This window comes from Lynx canadensis, chromosome C1 (genome assembly GCF_007474595.2).
Source record: "Lynx canadensis isolate LIC74 chromosome C1, mLynCan4.pri.v2, whole genome shotgun sequence".
NCBI classification, from domain to species: Eukaryota; Metazoa; Chordata; class Mammalia; order Carnivora; family Felidae; genus Lynx; species Lynx canadensis.
In genome coordinates, this window is record NC_044310.1 from 120,132,749 (window position 1) to 120,148,193 (window position 15,445).

General features: G+C 36.7%; 1 pseudogene; it reads left to right on the plus strand.

Moving 5' to 3' along the window:
- Nucleotides 1-9,449: 9,449 nt before the first annotated feature.
- On the plus strand, nucleotides 9,450-10,329 carry LOC115519823 (annotated as a pseudogene).
- The last annotated feature ends 5,116 nt before the right edge of the window (nucleotides 10,330-15,445 follow it).

Here is a 15,445-nt window from a genome sequence, read left to right on the forward strand (position 1 = left end):
ATTAGTAGAAGTTACAATTTGGGGAGAAAACAAACTGAGAAATCTGCTTCTCTGTTATAGAAGGTTGAGAAGAGGTTAATAAGCAATAAATTTAATGAAGAGGGCGGAGAAATTAGAGTTAAAGCAGGACCAGATGAGGTCCTTATACTTCCCTGAGTGACTGGAGTAATAAGCACACATGCAAAGAACATCAAAAGGAAGCAACCAGAAAGTCCAAGTCTAGGCAGAGTTGAGAACTAGTTGAATTTTGAATGTATTCCACAGAGAGAGTTTTTCAGCAAAGGGAAAACTCCTTGTGGAATCGAGCACAACCTCTGCCTAAAATACTAATTGGCCACTAAGCCATAGAGACACAGTGGTGTCCAGTAGGAAAGTAGAAGTACATATTTTTAAAAAATGGAGTAGAGAGGCACCTGGGTGGCTCAGTTGGTAAAGAGTCTGACTCTTGGTTGCAGGTCAAGTCATGATCTTACGGTTCATGAGATCTGCTTGAGATTCTCTCTCTCTCTCTTTCTCTCTCTGCCTCTCTCGTGCTCTCTCTCTCTCTCAAAAATAAATAAACATTAAAAAATTGTTTTAAATGGAGTAGAGCCTCTAGATTTGAAAATTATACTAATTGAAATGCACATTTCACTAGATGGGTGCAACAAAATATTTAAATGGTAGAAAAGTAACCCATAAACTTGATGGTAGATGAGTAAATATGATTTAATGTGAAAGAAAAGTATTGATGATAAGTGAACAGAGCCTCAGAGACATGTGGGACATCATCAAACATATCAACAGTCACGTAAAGGGAGTGGTACAAAAAGTAGTTGAGGAAATAATGACCAAACACTTCTCAAACTTAATGAAAAACTTTATAGATCAATATAATAAACAAGTAGTCAGATATACACAGAATATTTAAATTTAGACATTTTATAAACATTTATTGTAGCAGTCAAACTTCAGCAAGATAAGAAAATGAGAAAATCTTGAACGCAGAGAAAAATGACGTATCATATACAGGGGAAATAACAATACAATTAATGCCTAGCTTCTTATCATAAATGGCGGAGAGTACAATAAAGCAGAATGACATATTCAAAAAAAATGAAACAAAAACTCTCAATAATTTTATATATGACAAAAATATCTTTCCAAAATAAAGCAATATATATTATATATATAAAGCAATACATATATATTATCATATGCATTTATATGTATTTATATATTTATATATGTTTACTGTAGAAGACAGACTTAACAAGAAATACTGAAGGAATACGTTTAGTCTAAAAAAAATTACACTGAACAGTAACTTGAATCTAGGAAAAGAAATGAAAGTCATCAGAAATGGTGGGTATGTATATAAGTATAAAATATAGTACTTAATTTTTAAATTTTTCTTATGAAATTGTTTTAAAATATGATATTTTATAAAATAAGAAATATGCCATTCAATTTTTGGGTTTATGACATATATAGATGTATGATACATATCCATAAGACCACAAAGGACAGGAGAGGAAATGGATAATTATTAGAGCAAAGTTACTGTACATTATTGGAATTACATAATTATTAATCTGAATTAGTTTATGATAAATTAATATCTATATTATAATATTTAAAGCAAGTCTCAAGAAAATAACTTTAAAATACAGTTTAAAAACTGAGTGCAACTGGGGCATCTGGGTGGCTTAGTGGGTTGAGCATCTGACCCTTGATTTTGGCTCAGATTGTCATCCCAAAGTCGTGGGATCGAGCCTCACATCAGGCTTCTCATTGAATGTGGAGCCTGTTAAGATTCTCTCTCTCTCTCTCTCTCTCTCTCTCGCTCGCTCTCTCTCAGCCCTTCCCCTGCTCACATGCACGTGCACGCATGCACTCTCTGTCTCTCAAAAAAAAAAAAGTTAAAAATTGACTGAATTAAAACCGTACACCAAATATATTTATTTAATATAATGAACAAAAAACGTCATTGATATGTTTCAATAAAGTAAAATAAAAGTCATATCTTTGGAAATAAAACCAGTATCAGTAAATTACCTTTATTCTTTTTTACCTACCCACTTTGATAAATTTTTTTGAGTAATCCAATGTAAACATATTCATATGCATAGGCCTACCTTGCTGTTGTTTATGTCCTTCTAAGATTAACTATGTCCTTCTAAGATTTTCCCTTATGTAAAGTGTTATTGTCAAGGTTATATTCTAAGCAATATATCAAAAAAAAAAGTCATCCAGGCTTCTAGTGATTCTCTAAGATACAAGGACCAAAATAAGTTTCTCATACTCTCAGTGGTAAAGAACCAGGTTTACTTTTATTTTTAAATCTGCCACCAACAAGTGCTTTTATAAAATCTAATAAAATAAATTACTATGAAAAATGAAATTTTTAGGAAAACCAAAAACATGAGGCAATGTTTTTGTCAATGTGAGAATCAACACATTTCATCAAATTGCTGTCAAAACTTCTAAACACTCAATTTCTATACTTAACACATTATGATGGTTAATTTTATGTGTCAACTTGACTCGGCCAAGGGATGTACAGATAGCTGATAAAACATTCTGTATGTCTGTGAGGGTATCTCTGGAGATTAGAATTTGCACGTGTGGACTGAATAAAGAAGTTTCACCCTCACCAACATGGGTAGGCATCATCCTATACAATGAGGGTCCGAATAGAACAGGTGAAGGATGGACACATTCCCTCTTTCTGCTTGAGCTGATCTTAAACTTCTCCTATGCTCTGGCATAGGGGTTCCTGGTTTCTAGATGAGAATTTCTACCATAGACCCCCAATTCTCAGACTTTTGGACTCACGCTTACAACCATCTGTTCCCTGGTTCTCAAGCTTTGAGACTGAGACTAAAATATACCACCTGATTCTTCCCCGATTCTCCAACTTGCAGATGGTGAAATGTGGAATTTCTCAGCCTTCACAATAGTGTGAACCAATTCTTATAATAAATATCCCATTTTAGTATCTATCTGTCTATTATCTATCTATCTATCTATCTATCTATCTATCTCCTATTGGTTCTGATTCTCTGGAGAACTCTGACTAATGCAGTCTGAACATGAAGACTTTAGGTAATGACATTAGGCCACAGAACATATTTTGAGTAGTTCTGCTCTAAAAGACCACCTTTAGTTTTGAGGGCAAAGAGTCTTTAACAGTGTGTTCAAAGAATGTTTATTTGAACTCCAGTAGTTATCCAGGTTTATGTTGCATAAGAACAGAGCAGATGGTCAATTGTATGATGTAACATCAAAGGCAGAGAGGGAGTTACCCTGTTCCCCATTCTAATGCTTTCCAACTTGAATACTTAAAGTTTCTTCCTTTCTCACATGAAAAATTTGTTCTTCTCAAAAGGTGAAAATGTAAGAGACACTTGAGCATGGTTAAAAGATCTGAAGGAACAAATTGCCTAGAGAGGAAACAAAGTTAGCCTGAGAATGCTGAAGGGGAAGAGGGAAACAGGAGATAGAAAATAAATTATCCTATTGAGAAGCATGTTTATTACCTAAAGAAGTTTGCTCGGGATGGTGATAAAATCCAAATTACCTTGACCTGGTAATGAGTTTCTTTAGCAGACTTTATTAGACCAAGCTATAGCCATATGTAAAGTTTAATCAAGGTGATAAGATGCTCTTACTTTATGAATGAACTCTGATGCCCTTTAACCTAGTTTAACAATAGTTAAACAATATCTTCTGAATTTGTGTAAGACAACTTTCTATACAGCCTTGCAAACACACATTCCTATTTGCTAGAAAATAGCAGATAGAAAAATAAAAAGAAGATGGATTTTGGAAAGTAGTACAAATCAAATGGAAATGAGGAAATTGTGCATAAGGGTAATTTATTTTTTAGACAACCTCGTGTGCTTTTTTAGATATAATAAATTCCTAACACATTTCTGAATGGTGTCTTTTTCGCATATAAACTCCCTTTTAAACAGGGATGAGGAAAGCTAATGGTTTCCTTTATCAGTGCTAGAATTGGGTTATGATGCAAACATATATGCAAAAATTTGTAAATCACACAGAAAAAAGTGCGTATGTATAGAAACTATTATGGTTGAGTTTTCTTCTGAAGTTGTGTTCTCAATATATAAAATGTCTTTGTAAGTAATGTTTAAGGACGGACTAGTTCTTGTAGTTTTATGGAATATTACCACAAGGTCCCTTCCAGTTATGGTCTATGATTCAATGTGAACAATATTCTGGTACAATAAAAGAATCAGAAGAGTCACTTTTCCTTTTAAGGGACCATGTGATGCCACCAAAGAAATGACACTGAGAAAGTTAGTCCTGGCTTCAGAAGTTTGAAATGCATAAGTCCAAAGAATAAATTTATGGTTTGGTGAAACTGAGTCGATATTCAATCTTGACACCATGGTCATTGTCCTTTTTATATAATCTTATTTTTATTAGTATATACCTAACATTTTATAAATCTAACTTATTTTTTAAGTATTTATCTAACATTTTATAAATCTAACTTATTTCTTAACTATTTATCTAACAATTGTGAGTAGAACCTGTTGATAGAATGATGCTGGGTCTGTGCTGCCCATTCTCTTGTTGGAATCTTAGTCACAGATTAAAATGTAAGAGAAAAGAATGTGTCTATATTATAGAATAACCAATATAAAATGGATTTCTCCAAAGTGGAACTTAACACAGTTCAAACATGTAGTAGGTATTGAGTAAAATTTGTTGAATGAATGTACAATAACTCATTGCTATTTGATCCAGAGATTCTCTCTCCATAGGCAGAAAATTCACTTTTTTTTAACATGGAAAACATTGTAAAAATTATTAATGTGATGTTTTTCCTCCTTGGTTTCTTTAAAATTTTTTAACATGTATTCATTTCTGAGAGACAGAGAGAGACAGAGCATGAGTGGGGGAGGGGCAGAGAGACGGGGACACACAGAATCCAAAGCAGGCTCCAGGCTCTGAGCTGTCAGCACAGAGCCAGAAGTGGGGCTCAAACTCACGAGCCATGAGATCATGACCTGAGCCAAAGTCAGATGCTTAACCAACTGAGCCACCCAGGTGGGCCCTCTCTCTGATTTCTTAAGCATGTGATTTTCACCCTACTTGACTCATATTATCCAAATCCTGGGCTTGTGGAAAGGAGAGAAAAAAATAGGAATTTTAATATTCAACCTCAATTCAATATTCAACCTCTTACAGTAAAAAATAGGATTTTCGGGGCGCCTGGGTGGCGTAGTCGGTTAAGTGTCCGACTTCAGCCAGGTCACGATTTTGCGGTCCGTGAGTTCGAGCCCCGCGTCGGGCTCTGGGCTGATGGCTCAGAGCCTGGAGCCTGTTTCTGATTCTGTGTCTCCCTCTCTCTCTGCCCCTCGCCCGTTCATGCTCTGTCTCTCTCTGTCCCAAAAAATAAATAAACATTGAAAAAAAAATTAAAAAAAAATAGGATTTTCAAGCAAGACTATAATGTTCAATTTAAGCTACTTTCTTGAAAAAGGACTGCTTATATTTTATTTTTGGTTTTCCTCTTTAAGCATATTAATAGGACGTCAGGCTAGATTTTACATGAGAAAAGATAAATAAAAAGAAGAGAGCAAGTTAGATCCTCTCTTGAACTAAGGTATTTAGGAAAAAGAAAAGAAGGAAGGAGAATGAAAAAGCCAGATAAACATCAAACTCAGAGAGAGAGAGCTGACTTAGGTACTAAGACAAGCACTGAGAAATTATTTACTATGCTGCTGGAAGGTCATCTCATACACTCTCCTGTATCACCAGTCACATTGACCAGTGTGCTTAGGCAGAGAGAGTTGCAGCACTGAGCTGTCTTGATCGCTCTTGGTTCCCGTGGAGTATGACTGTTGATTTGCTAGCTAATGACCTGCTGCGAGGGTACTCATGGAAGGACAAGGTGACCTCATCAGAGGATGTAGGTAAACATCCATGCTAGGGGACAAGAAAGAGGATGGACCAAGAACAAACACCAATTAAAGCTGAGTTGAGGGGCGCCTGGGTGGCTCAGTCGGATGAGCGTCCAACTTGGCTCAGGTCATCATCTGGCGGCTTGTGAGTTCGAGCCCCAGGTCGGGCTTTATGCTGACAGCTCAGAGCTTGGAGCTGGCCTCTGATTCTGTGTCTCCCTCTCTCTCTGCCCCTAACCCACTTGCATTCTGTCTCTGTCTCTCTCAAAAATAAATAAACATTAAAAAAAATTTTTTTAAAAAGCTGAGTTGAAGTGAAGTCAACAGAGTACCCCAAAACCATTGCTGAAGCCTAGAGAAATTAGACCATGAATAAACATTTCTCCACCTGTATCAGTAAGGCATGCTACAGCCAGAGATGCAAAAGAAATATCATTCTGGAGATCTAAGGATTGGCATAAGGTCAGAAAGCCCCTTCTTTCCATGTACTACTTTCCATGAAGCATATGGTGTTTGCCCTACCATACATTTAGATGTTGGGGAAAAGAGTCCAGGAGATGGGGAAGGTTATTACAAAGACTGCTCATATTTATGCAAGAAAGATAGAAAACTCCCTTTAAGGAAGTTTAATGATCAAACTGGACTCAAATTTAGTCCAGCTTAGATATTTGGTAAATTTTTCCTGCTAATTGGGGTGTGAGACCTTGTATGAAACAACATATTCAGTTTAGTCAAAAATAAAGAAATTAACTTTAATTTTGAATATTAAAGTGGCATTGTTAGGTAAAATTTATTACTTGGAGACCCTTTCTCTCCCTACAATTTTAATTTAAAAATTAGAATTATCTCTCAAAAACAACAAATATTGACAAACCATGTTGTTTTTTCCCCTCAAATCAGTTGGTTTCTCTTTTGTTTTCTTTGTTGAATCTCCCAGAAGTCTTTAAAAACAGATACACAAATAAATAAGATACAGTTCTGCCTTTCTTAGCAAGAGGTGGGGGATAGTTCTAGAAGCCCACCTTTATAGCACACTATTATAGCATGTGAAGCGTGACAGTGTGATTTATACAAAATGTCACAAGAATACCAAAGACAGAGTGACTCCCTGGATCAGGGCAAGTTTTGCAGCTGAAGTACTATTTAACCTAAGCCTTGAAGAGCCAATAGTAATTGGCCAGGATGGGAAGAAGACAGAGGGATATCCCAAAGAACTTATTTAAAAGCCCAGAAGTGAAAAAAAATGGCCATGTTTGGGGACTCTGAGAGTTTGTTGTGACTCAAACATATTGAGCATGCACATAGAAGGGGAGAATGATTAGCTGTAAGGACAGAAGCAATGAGCCAGAAATACAAGCCTGTGTACAATTAAATATTGAATAGTGAGCCATCCGATATTCGAGTATTATGGGAGCCATGAGTATTATGGGAATGTAGAAAAAAAGAAAACTAATGACAACAGAGTGCTCAGTGAAGGCTTCATGAAGCAGATGTAATTTATTCAGATGCCCTCGGCATTACAGTTCTCATGTTAACAGTATTCTTATTATGCCTCATGCTACCAATGGGCACCAGTCAATTAAAGCATCGGGACTGGATGGAACAGCATGTAGACCTTCTGATTGAGATGTATGGCTGTTAGACTGACTGATCCAGCTGTAGGTATGGGGAAAAGACTAGTTTTTTCTGGAAGTTTTTCCTAAGGACTGCTCCTTAGGTACCATTTCCATTGGTGGTTAGGTGTTTCCTATAACAAGAATTTTGTAGGCAAAACTCAATGGGCTTCTATAATGTTCTTTATGAATATTCTGATGGATTTTGGATTGATTCAAGTGGTGATAATGTAAACTATGTTTCCTGAAAAAAAAGGTAACCACAGAACCCTTTCCTTGAACATTTCACAGGATTAACCTTCCACAGAATACATTTTAAGGAACACAGACATGGTTTGGCTGTTGACAAGAGAATCTAGCATGTCATTGGGCAATAAAATAATTCAAAATATAGCAGGGTGCCCTAGCAGGGTGTGGAGGTCTGCATCAGGAAATACTTAAGTAGGAAATGTTTAGGTAGACAAGCAAGGAAATGTACAATGTACAAGGAAATTTTTATTGGGGATGCTTCACAGTATCATACCTGACCCAATGTACTTAAAGTATTCATTTCTATGGAAAACCTTTCTGTCTTTTATCTTGTCTCTGAAATGTACATTCAACCGTTTTGACTAGTTGCTCTTGAGTCTCTCCTTCCTTGTCCTTTGGTTTTCATCCCACATCACTACATCAAATTATTTCCTTTACAATATTTTTTAACCTTTTTTTCTACTAAATTGTCTCTCCTACCAGAAGGTAAGTAAGCTTTTTGAGACCAAGGACTTTAAGATAAGATCACTGCTGTATCCTCAGTACCTAGCACATAGTAGGTCTCAATATTCACTGGAAGGATGGATGGATGGATGGATGGATAGATGGATGACTTAATTAATAAATCTGGGCATTTGGAAGCTCTTGAGAAATGGCGATTGTGCATTGTCTCATTGTCCTGTAAAAAACTACAAGTAAAATTCACCTTCCCATATTCTTGAGTTTTCTTTTCATTGAAACGTCTTTTAAACTGTCTCATTTCTGTACATGTTCGAAGATATTTTCACACAGAATTCAAGCAAATTGACACGGTTCTTGGATGGAAATTTTAATTCTTCTTCCTTTATAATTATACTTAGCATATGCTTCACACGTGTTCCTAATAGCTGAGAAATGCTGTCGTTCAGAGTGATTTTTAGTCTCCTGGTGTCTTCAATTAAAGGGAGCCTCCCATACCAGCTGCAGAGCCAATGATGACATTGTTGTTATAGTGTTATTTCTAATTATTTTAGCATATGTTGACCACAGAATATTTGTATTTTAAAAATCCATAATTAAATAATTAATCCAGGCAATGATCATAATGGCCGTTAACATAAAATAGGAGACATTATCTGCCTTCTCATCTAAGTGTAAAGCTTCACTTCTGAACAAGTGTTGCAAAAAAATTGTTTTTAATCTTGAATCAGATTAAGCCTCTAGCTCTGGTGACCAGTGTCCATTAAATACAGAGGACATAAATATATCACATGACCCCACATGTAAGCAATCAGTGAAATCTAGACTGTGGAAAAGTCTGGTCAACAACCAGTCCATTTTTTTTTCCAACAAATGAATTGCAAGACATAAAAGATGAAAAGAGGTACATTTAATGTGTGGACCTTATTTTGATCCTAATTTAAAAAAAATCGATGGCAAAAAGAAAATAAAACCAACAAAAAGCACTCTTATAAGAAAGTCCTAGAAAATTTAATACCTTATTATTTTCTAGAAAATGATCAAACTCACTTGAGGAGATCCAACTAAAGAGATTCATGTTACTGTGTTAACCAATACACCTTTCATACAACTATTTTAAAACATCATTATGTATCCTTTCTGTGCTACCCAGGGAGAGAGCCATAAGGTGTTTTATGTTCATGTCATAACTTAAAGGGAAACTTTCACAATGTCCAGAGACCTTTATGTCCTGCAAGTGAAGGAAGAGGGTGTCCTCAAATTCCCTGCAGCAGGAACCCATTTAGGTGGCACCAACCTTGACTTCCAAATAGAACAGTGCATCTACAAAAGGAAAAGTGATGGTATCTACATCATAAATCTGAAGAGAATCTGGGAGAAGCTTCTGCTGGCAGCTTGTGCCATTGTTGCCACTGAAAACCCAATTGATGTCAGTGTCATATCATCCAGGAATACTGGCCAGTGAGCTGTGCTGAAGTTTGCTGCTGCTACTAGAACCATTGTTATTGCTGGCCACGTTACTCCCGGAAATTCACTAACAAGATCCCCGCAGCCTTTCCAGAACCAAGTGGTTACTGATCCCAGGGCGGACCACCAGTCTCTCTCAGAGGCATCTTACGTTAACCTGCCTAGCATTGCTCTGTGTAACACAGATTCTCCTCTGCCCTGTGTGGACATTGCCATCCCTTGCAATAAGAAGGGAGCTCACTCTCTGGGTCTGATATGGCAGATGCTAGCCCAGGAAGTCCTGTGCGTGCGTGGCACCATCCCCCACAAGCATCCATGGGAGGTAGTGCGTGATCTCTACTTCTGCAGAGATCCTGAAGAGGTTGAAAACGAAGAGCAGACCGCTGCCCTAAAGGCTGTGACCAGGAGCAATTTCAGGGTGAATGAGCAGCTCCAGCTCCTGATTTGACTGCTACCCAACCTGAAGTCCCAGACAGGTCTAACGGCCTGCAGGAGCCCTCTGCAGCGCCCTGCAGCGGTTCCCTACTGAAGTCTGGAGCACTCAGCTTGCCACTGAAGACTGGTCCACAGTTCCCACTGCTCAGGCCACTGAATGGGTAGGAACAACCATGGAGTGGTTTTAAGCTGCTCTCTACAAACGCAAACAAAATGGAAATAAGGTTATCAGAAAATAGTTTCTAATAAATAAATAAACAAATAAATCCACATATTATAAAACACATAGAATTGCGGGTTGCTATATACAAAGACATATTACTAAAGGTCAAAATATTCTCAGGAAAGTTGAAAGTTCTGGGAGAAAAAAAAGTTTTGATCTCATTTTTCAGCAATTTCATGGCTATCTTTATAAGAATTTAAAAATTATTACCATTCCTCAGGAAAAATTCTTCTTTGTCTTCTGGGGCTTGATGGCAATGAATTTACCTAATCACTACCACCTGCCTTACTTATGACTCACAACTCAGGGCTAGATATGTCGTTGTAATTTCTTTCATGTATCAAATAAAAAAAATGCAGCCCCTAAACTTCCAGTGATTAGTGGGTGATCTTAGAATGTTCTTTCCAGTTTCTGAGGCTAAAGTTTTAGACCAATGAATGAAGTAATGAGATGGGAGGTATCTAGAAAGCTTTGGGTAGACTCTTGCCTTTTGTAATCTGTAGAGGGGAGTGATTATTAGAGACCAATACATGCCAGCCACAGTTGAATGTTCAACTTTATCTCACTCACCAACTTCTCTACCTTCAAAACTTTTGCCAGAAGTAAAAGAACAGGGGCGCCTGGGTGGCTCAGTTGGTTGAGCTACCGACTTCGGCTCAGGTCATGATCTCACGGTTTGTGAGTTTGAGCCCTGCGTCAGGCTCTGTGTTGACAGCTCAGAGCCTGGAGCCTGCTTCCAATTCTGTGTCTCCCTCCCTCTCTGCCCCTCCCCTGCTCATGCTCTGTCTCTCTCTGTCTCAGAAATAAACATTAAAAAAAATTTTTTTTAAAAAAGAAGTAAAAGAACAGATTTATAGAAAAGTCATCATTTTCTTCCTCTTTCTGTCTCTGCTATGTACACATGTGTTATTGACGGGAAAAATACAGTGGCCGACATGAAGCAAGGGAGTGAAAAAAGTGAGCCAAAATTGAGAATATCCATTTTCTGGATAGTCAAGTGTTAGCTGTTCTGATATTGAAATAGAAAGATCCTTATTCATTTCATTCTCTATGTATAATCCATATGTGTATGCACATATGTGTTATGGATGTGTATAAATAAATGCAAATCCATACACTCATCTATATATGTAAGACATACAGAAATATTTATATACAGAGAGAGAGAGAGAGAGAGAGATGAAAGAGAATAAAATTCCAAAGAACATTCTTTTCTCCTTAGAGAGTAATGTACCGTATCTCTTCATTTCCTATATGTTTTCATAATGAATGTATGACTTACATTTTTCTGGATTTATGATACATTTCTAGAGATATAATTGCCATAACTTTACTGTTATAAAGAAAGATATTATTATAATACTAAGTGATTAGTATTATGTTATTAATAAAATAATCACATAAAATAGCATGGACAATAATATTAGAAGATTTTCTTTTTTTCTCTTTACTGGAAAAATTATCATTAAGGAAGGTATAGGAGAAAAATAATCCCCTCTCCTTTGTTTTTTATTTCTACATGTAGACATACCAAGACACATGAGCATAAATTTTAAATGACAATTTAAAACATGCTTCATATAAAAATATAAATAAAATAGAACATTCTTTCATATTTAAGATTATGAAAATATAGCATATTTAGAGCTTTGAGGGGGAGGGAAAAGAGGGCAGAAATTTCTTTTTTCTTTTTAATTTATTCATTTTGACTGAGAGGTAGAAAGGAGAAGTGGGGTAGGGGTAGAGAGAGAATCCCAAGTAGGTTCCATACTGTCAGCACAGAACCCGACACAGGGCTTGAACACTCGAGCTGTGAGATTATGACCTGAGCTGAAGTCAGACGCTTAATCCACTGAGCCACCCAGGCACCCGAGGGCAGACATTTCTAATGTGAATTATAAGTTTCTTAAAATAGTAACTCCAGTGCTACTAGGCTGACATGTAGACCTATGCCCAGCATGTACAGGCTACTCACGATTATTTTTTAATGAATTAACTAAGTGACAAAAGAATGTCAGCCTGATAGGAGACAGGGGAGATAGAAAACCTGAAGATTTTTAAGGGAACAATGGAGACAAAGTAGTAGAGTCAGAGGGTTTTTAGTAAAGGGATGGGAACTAACTCAGAAAATGTTTTCTCCCCTTATAAGTATAGATGCAATGTTAATGCTTTTCTTCCGTCCCTTGAGAGTACAGAGAAGTCTCAAAGGACATTCCAGACCGACTACTGACAAGCTGATCTTCTGCTGCAGGGTTCTTCTGCCTGCACACCCTACACCTGTCCTTCTGAGTTTCATAAAATGGTCAGGACCGGGAGTTCCAGGCTTACCGCCACAGTATATTACAAGCATCAACTCAGATGGATGTGTTGGCACTTTGAAGCAATAAAATTCCCCCAGTTATGGAATGTTTACTATTGTTACTATAATTGTTATTTTTAATAACACGTGCAGAAGTGGCTCAAACATTGTTCAAAATCAAACTCACGTCATTTCGATAGTCACAATAGTTGTGATCCTTTCATTTCCACCCCCCCAAGTTAATCGCTAAATTGCTCATCACTACAGTGTATTTAGACCTGAATTTAAAACCCACCAACCCCCACAATAACAGCAAGGCCCCTTCCCACTCTTGCCTAATAAGTGTCAAATACCTATGCACTTCTCTAACGATACTTTACACGTAACCTATTATTCTATAGAGTTTTTTGTGTTTTAAGAAACAAATGTATTTCTGTAGAAGCATTTCAATTTTATTATGTTCTTCAGGTTTTAATTAGACCTCCAGAGAAACATCCAGACACATGAATTAAAAGAAAAAAGGTAGAGGCAGCGGGAACACTCTAAAGATTACATAATCTTTAGATTTCATTAGTCTTTGGAGTTGAGTATTTTACTGTGGACGTTCCAGATGGAGATTTTACCTGTAGCACTCATACATAAAATGCCACCCCGCAGGTTGAACTTACCAGAGCCCTCTGCTAGATCCAAACTTGATCAGGCATTTGGTGGCACAGGCTCTCAATATGGTAGCTATTAGCGGCTTAAAAAGTATCATCAGCTTTTTATCCTGCTGTTGTTCCATGCTGACTTTTGTTTCTTAGCAGTTTCACTGAGTACAAAACAAATTGATAGGGTATTTTGCTTTGTTGTATCTCTGTAGACATCCCTTCATCTTCTTCCATTTTAATAGGCCAATCTCACTTTTCAATGCACATACGTTGTTCATTTGATTTTTGCTAATCAGTTCAGGTTGATGCTGATTAAGAACTTCCATTTGAAGTTTAGCGGTAGACCCAGGAATAAACAATAAGAACTCCTTGTCATTAAGGAGTCCAGGGTAAAGAAGGAGATACCAATGTGTAATTAATTGCTTGTAATAATGGCAGGATACATGGGCAATGGCTTAAAGAGTTGTAGAAGAGATGTTGATAATTTCAATCTCGAAGTCACTTGTTATCTTTGACATGCCATCCAACGAATTTCACAATAAAGTGTGGCTTATCTAGTATCCCGTCAATTATAATTTTCTGTGGGTTACTTTTTTTTTTTTTGTAGTTTTCCCAAACAAAATCAACTGATATCCCTGATAACGAACATGAAGCAGTCTAAGACAAAAAGAATGCCTTCTGAACATTAAATGGCTTAATTAAGCCCTGGGTTATTTTGTTATTAAAATTTCTTATTTATTATATTCTGTTCCATTAAGAATTGAAATTGCTTATCTGATATGTAAAATCAGTTTTCATAAGCCAGTTTGTCAAGGAAGAAACAGTTATCTAATTATGCTAGAGTTTACAGTTTCTCATGCATGGTGAGGATGTAGAAAATAATGACCATATACCAAAAATTATTCACTAGGCTTTAAGCTCTATTTATTCTTATATCCTCCAGAATGAACTCATTCCAAGAAAAGAGAATGTTTTGTATTAGTAATTGCAGAGAGCAGTAACACACTCTTGATTCTGTCATGTTTTGATATACAAAATTCTAACCCATCGAAATGAAATTTTCTTTGTTACCCATATATTTTGCTTCTTCGCATTCCTTAAAATTCAGGGCAAAATAAAAGAAAATAAACTATATCAAAGAAAGTTTCCAAAATCAAGTTTTTAAATGGGACTTTCTCTTGCCAGTTTTGATATTTGTACCTGGTTTCTGTTTTGTATTGTCTACTTTCCATCTCTGTTTTTTTTCTTCTGTCTCTGAGTTTAGGTTTTCTGTTTTCTACACTTTGCCTTCTCTTCTTGTCCACTTTTGGTTCCCAAAAGGAAGCCTGAACTAGCTCTGCTTTATGTCTGTTTGTGCTCTAGAATGAATCATCACCATATCGAAGAATTCATGAAAGTTGACCTTTTTTTTTTTAACTATTTTTGTATTTTATGTTTATTTATTTATTTATTTTGAGAGAGAGAGAGGTGAGAGCAGGAAAGGGGCAGAGAGAGAGGGAGAGAGAGAATTCTAAGCAGTCTCTGATCTGTTAGTACAGAGCCCAATATGGTGTTTGAACTCAGAAACCATGAGATCATGACCTGAGCTGAAATCAAGAGTTCAGACGCTTAACCAACTAAGCCACCCATGCACCCTGAAAGTTGAATTTTTGTAGTTACCCAGGGATCTTTGTATTATCACCAGTGATTCAAACAGTATGGACAGCTCGTTTCTAAAAAAATGGAGGTGTTGACAATCTTAAAAGAATATTTTTATTAAAGAGGATGGTGAAAGATGCAGAAGTCCAACTGCAATGGATTGTGTGGCTCCCACCTCCTGAGACTGACCTCATGGAGTGGGATTCACAACCTATCTTTCTAACTAACCAGCTAACCAACAAATTAACATCAAAACTCTTATCATTGCTTTCTTCCCATCATCTTCCTTTTGCCTGACTGTTCCTAGGCTGCTTGTTTCTGGTCAACAAAAACAACAACAAAATTGCGCTGCTATGAAATGTGTAGTCAAATCAAAATAATACTCACCAATCTCGTCCAGGCCCTCAATGTACCTTTCAAATCCTGTGTGATTCATATGGGATTGTCCTTCTTTGTTTTCAGTTCCCTCTATCCTCTCAACACTCTATATTCCA